At 42.6% G+C, this 6,078-nt stretch overlaps 1 non-coding gene across 1 annotated transcript; it reads right to left on the reverse strand.

The window, feature by feature from the left end:
* Window positions 1-5,692: 5,692 nt before the first annotated feature.
* On the reverse strand, window positions 5,693-5,799 carry LOC126420169 (U6 spliceosomal RNA). Its single transcript, XR_007576032.1, has one exon. It is a non-coding gene; the product is annotated as a U6 spliceosomal RNA (small nuclear RNA).
* Between the last annotated feature and the right edge of the window lie 279 nt (window positions 5,800-6,078).

A 6,078-nucleotide genomic window follows, 5' to 3' on the forward strand; every position in this document is an offset into this window, starting at 1 on the left:
CGTACTTTGGTCTCCATACACTTCACTCATTTCAGTTGAGAACTGTTGCAACTGACTTGAGGAATTTTGCTATTCGTACCACACATTTCTTCAAGTGCTCCATGCTTGCAAATTTAGCAGAAATTACTTCTTGATGTACAGGACAATGAATCCCTCTTGTCGATCGTTGTAATTTTTTGCTTTTTCATTGCCATCTAAATGTTCAAATTCTCTCTGCATGGTATTGTAATGTCGTTTCACAGCAAATAAGCAGTACCCATCGCTAATGCGAATTTAAGTTCTCATTCCTCTCTTCTCTCGTTCCCTTTCATCTTAAAGGATTGCGACGATAGATCGCTAGACTGCCTCTTTTTGTTCAAACCTCCACTGGGCTTGTGAACGTCCTTGCACGGTGCAGTATTTCGAAGTCTGGAGTACTCAGTGCATATTTTTCAATGATCAAACTATAACGGTAGATTCCTACCTAGATACGCTGTAGAATTTTGTTGTTGATAATCTTGAAACAACTGGTAGACGCTGGATTGGAAGCAGTGGACCTCTACTGTAGCCACCAAGGTCACCTGATGGATTCCTCATGATTTGTGGCTATGGGGAATACTGAAAGAACGTGTGCATACTACAAGACATACTGACATCAGAGACCTTAAATAGTGCATAACACAAGTTGTCCACTCTGTACCTATGGAATTGTGTGAACGAGCTATCGGCTGTATGGTGAAAAGATTGCACACGTATTGAGAACCAAGGAGTACAGATCGATAAAGTGTCTAGCTTCATTTGGACTTGTGTACGTAGTGCTTGTTTTTATATTAAATAAATAAAATAAAATAAGAATAAAATATAAATAGAAAATAATAAAAACTATAAAATAAAATAAAAGTTACTCTATTATTTACTGTAAGTGTAAAAAATACAAAAATAAGGGATTAAAATTTTTACTGTAATACTTCATGAAGTGTCATTGAATTAATAGCAAATTATTTTATTTAAAAACATATACAAAGTCTTTAAAATGCACACAGTATTAGAGGAAAGGTATGTCCTGACTGGATTATAGTCACAAAACGATCACAACTAGAGTTATTGCTTATGGTGATTCTTATAAAACCAATCTGTTTTTTTTTTATTAACACAAAAAGTATTACAGTCTGAATACTTTGAGTGGGGGTCTATATTGCACCTCTGAAGATGAGCAAAGCCCACACGTGTCTCTTGAATTGACAGATGCTGGTCAATGAGATCCTGTACTCTGAAAAGGCGCACGTCTTTGATACCAAAAATGTTGTCTTTCTTCTCTTTGGGGTTGAAAAAGGAGAACTTTGGTCCGTTTTAGGCATTCTCGAGTTTTTTGGACATTTTCTTTCCAAGTACGAGTAGACCAAGTGGAGTACTATGTTTGAAAGCAGTCAATGGAAGTGTTCCTTTTTTGTCACAGTATGAAATCTAGGCGTAAACAACAAAAACGATGAGAAGCAAGAAATAGAGGCGAGGATCAAAGCTGCATCCAGAGCATCATATGCACTCAACAAATTACTGTCATCCAAAATTTCTTCAAGATGAACCAAAGTAAGAATATACAAAACCGTACTCATTTCAGTATTACAATGTGGGGCGGAAATTTGGAGAATAGATAAATACACGGAGAGAAAGATAAAAGTTGTTGATAATAAAATACTGCGATATATATTGGGACCAATTTATGAGAGAGGAGAATGGCGAAGAAGAAAGAACAGGGAGCTCAGGGAGCTTTACCCTGAACCAGATGTGATTGCAAAAGCCAAGACAGGAAGACTAAGATGGGCCGACCACGTATATACGCTGCTGGCCATTAAAATTGCTACACCAAGAAGAAATGCAGATGATAACCAGGTATTCATTGGACAAATACAGGGTGATTAAAAAAGAATACCAAAACTTTAAAAATGTGTATTTAATGAAAGAAACATAATATAACCTTCTGTTATACATCATTACAAAGAGTATTTAAAAAGGTTTTTTTTTTCACTCAAAAACAAGTTCAGAGATGTTCAATATGGCCCCCTCCAGACACTCGAGCAATATCAACCCGATACTCCAACTCGTTCCACACTCTCTGTAGCATATCAGGCGTAACAGTTTGGATAGCTGCTGTTATTTCTCGTTTCAAATCATCAATGGTGGCTGGGAGAGGTGGTCGAAACACCATATCCTTAACATACCCCCATAAGAAAAAATCGCAGGGGGTAAGATCAGGGCTTCTTGGAGGCCAGTGATGAAGTGCTCTGTCACGGGCTGCCTGGCGGCCGATCCATCGCCTCGGGTAGTTGACGTTCAGGTAGTTACGGACAGATAAGTGCCAATGTGGTGGCGCTCCATCCTGCTGAAATATGAATTGTTGTGCTTCTTGTTCGAGCTGAGGGAACAGCCAATTCTCTAACATCTCCACATACTGTAGTCCAGTTACAGTAGCACCTTCGAAGAAAAAGGGACCAGAAACTTTATTGGCTGAAATGGCACAGAAAACGTTCACCTTAGGCGAGTCACGTTCAAACTGAGTTGTTTCCCGCGGATTCTCAGTGCCCCATATACAGACATTGTGACGGTTGACTTTCCCATTAGTGTGGAAAGTTGCTTCATCACTAAACACGATCTTTGAAATGAAAGATTCAACTGTTTCCATTTGAGCAAGGATAAAATCACAGAAATCGATTCGTTTAATCTTATCAGCTGCAGACAGTGCTTGAACCAATTTCAGACGATAAGGTTTCATAACTAACCTTTTTCGTAGGACTCTCCATACAGTTGATTGTGGAATTTGCAGCTCTCTGCTAGCTCTGCGAGTCGATTTTCCTGGGCTGCGAACAAATGCTTGCTGGATGCGTGCTACATTTTCATCACTCGTTCTCGGCCGTCCAGAACTTTTCCCTTTGCACAAACACCCATTCTCTGTAAACTGTTTATACCAACGTTTAATACACCACCTATCAGGAGGTTTAACACCATACTTCGTTCGAAATGCACGCTGAACAACTGTCGTCGATTCACTTCTGCCGTACTCAATAACACAAAAACCTTTCTGTTGAGCGGTCGCCATCTTAGCATCAACTGACGCTGACGCCTAGTCAACAGCGCCTCAAGCGAACAAATGTACAACTAAATGAAACTTTATAGCTCCCTTAATTCGCCGACAGATAGTGCTTAGCTCTGCCTTTTGTCGTTGCAGAGTTTTAAATTCCTAAAGTTGTGGTATTCTTTTTGAATCACCCTGTATATTATCCTAGAACTGACATGCGATTACATTTTCACGCAATTTGGGTGCATATATCCTGAGAAATCAGTACCCAGAACAACCACCTATGGCCGTAATAACGGCCTTGATACGCCTGGGCATGGAGTCGAACAGAGCTTGGATGGCATATACAGGTACAGCTGCCCATGCAGCTTCAACACGATCCCACAGTTCATCTAGAGTAGTGACTGGCGTATTGTGAAGAGCGAGTTGCTCGGCCACCATTGACCAGAAGTTTTAACTTGGTGAGAGGTCAGAAGAATGTGCTGGCCAGGGCAGCAGTCGAACATTTTCTGTATCCAGAAAGGCCCGTACAGGACCTGTAACATGCGGTCGTGCATTATCCTGCTGAAATGTAGGATTTTGCAGGGATCGAATGAGGGATAGAGCCATGGGTCGTAACACATCTGAAATGTCCACTGTTCAAAGTGCCGTCAATGGGAGCAAGAGGTGACCGAGACGTGTAACCAATGGCACCCCATCATCAGTATGGCGATGACGAATACAAGCTTCCAATGTGCGTTCACCGCGATGTCGAACACGGATGCGACCATCATGATGCTGTAAACAGAACCTGGATTCATCCGAAAAAAAATGACGTTTTGCCATTCGTGCACCCAGGTTCGTCGTTGAGTATACCATCGCAGGCGCTCCTGTCTGTGATGCAGCGTCAAGGGTAACCGCAGCCATGGTCTCCGAGCTGATAGTCCATGCTGCTTCAAACGTCGTCGAACTGTTCGTGCACATGGTTGTTGTCTTGCAAACGTGTCCATCTGTTGACTCAGGGATCGAGACGTGGCTGCACGATCCGTTACAGCAATGCGGATAAGATGCTTATCATCTCGACTGCTAGTGATACGAGGCCGTTGGGATCCAGCACGGCGTTCCGTATTACCCGCCTGGACCCACCGATTCCATATTCTGCTAACAGTCATTGGATCTCGACCAACGCGAGTAGCAATGTCGCGTTACGATAAACCGCAATCCCGTTAGGGTACCATCCGACCTTTATCAAAGTCGGAAACGTGATGGTACGCATTTCTCCTCCTTACACGACGCATCACAACAACGTTTCACCAATCAACGCCGGTCAACTGCTGTTTGCGTATGAGAAATCGGTTGGAAACTTTCCTCATGTCAGCACGTTGTAGGTGTCGCCATCGGCGCCAACCTTGTGTGAATGCTCTGAAAAGCTAATCATTTGCGTATCACAGCATCTTCTTCCTGTCGGTAAATTTCACGTCTGTAGCACGTCATCTTCGTGGTGTAGCAGTTTTAATGGCCAGTAGAGTAGAAGAGAGCAGGGTTCTTTACTGACAGAAGTCTCTGAGAATAAACTGGAAGAACGAAGACCTCTAGGCAGGCCGAAAATGAGAGGTAGAGACCAGTTTGCGAAGGGTCTCCATGTGCTGGGAGCAAGGAAAGAAGATACCGAAGACAGAATGCTGTGGAAGAGGTTACTTTATGAGACCAAAAACCGATTGCGGTTTGTGGGGCCAGGAGAGTAAGAATAAGAGTAAGTATAAAATGCAGATATTCATGTGGGTCATTTCCACCACTGCACAAAACAATATGTGCCAATACTTTTTTGACTTTCTGTCTGTTTCATAAAGTGTCCTTAATACCTGTAATTTACGTACACCATCGATGTGTTCATTATAATCTTTTAAAGCTATCAGTGCCCCAATTTCAATCTTTGTTCCATCTGTCTGGGTCCTGGATAAACTGCATGCTTAATTTGGAAGAAAGTGAAGTCAGTGACCTGGAGCTAAGGGGACTGCTAAGTTTCAGTTATAATTTATGTTATAATTAAATGTTACACGGGTACTGTTTTTGACATTTTATCCAGATTAACATTGGTATACGTGAAGCTACTACATAAAAATTATCAATCACCTCAGTTCACATATGAATCATACTTTTATTTACGTAACCTTGCAGCGTTGTTTCACACACCAAGTAGCCATTTGTAGCACAGCTGTTCACATTCACGGCTGATGTATAGGCTTCAGAATTGCGTGTAGACTGTATTGACATGCAGCATAGAAGGCATTAACTGTAGGGAATGGGACATTACATTTCTGTCCCTACTGCGTAACGGGCTGTTGAGTTTTGTCATTCCACTCAGAATCTATCGGGACTGGTAGGTCCCGCCATAAAAAAAAGGTTAATTCCATGTAAGTGGTTACATCTTCTTGGACATCTCTGTATAGCAGGAAGATACTTCCTGGCAGATTAAAACTGTGTGCCAGACCGAGACTCGAGCTCAGGACCTTTGCCTTTCGCAGGCAAGTGCTCTAACATCTTTTTTTTTTTGTTCTCATTTTTTTTCGATATTGCTCGCTGCATTTGTTCGGTGCGGATGTCCCTTGACACCCGTGCAAGTTCAGTGTTGAGGCGTTGACTCAGTTTTTTATTGCAGAGGAAAATGTGGAACGCTTCACGATTTTGCGTGTCATCCTTGCGCAGGAGCCATGCTAACCTTCTCTGTATCGTTCCAATTTTAATATATGTACCGCCGAAGCGAGTTCAAAATGGAAACGATCGTATGGCGTCAGTGGCCGGTAGTTCCCAGGCGGGAAGTTCGGACGCCGAGTGCAAGTGTTACTGAGTGCGACGCCACATTGGGCGACTTGCACGGTCGATAATGGGGATGACAGGATGATCACAGCACAACACCCAGTCCCTGAGGAGAGAAAATCTCCCACCCCGTCCATCTGAGCTAAGCAAGCATGACTCAAGCCCTCTCCTCACAGCTTTACTTCCGCCAGTACCTCGTCTCCAACCTTCCAAACCAAATATCAGCGGAC

Source organism: Schistocerca serialis, chromosome 9 (assembly GCF_023864345.2).
Source record: "Schistocerca serialis cubense isolate TAMUIC-IGC-003099 chromosome 9, iqSchSeri2.2, whole genome shotgun sequence".
Classification (NCBI taxonomy): Eukaryota; Metazoa; Arthropoda; class Insecta; order Orthoptera; family Acrididae; genus Schistocerca; species Schistocerca serialis.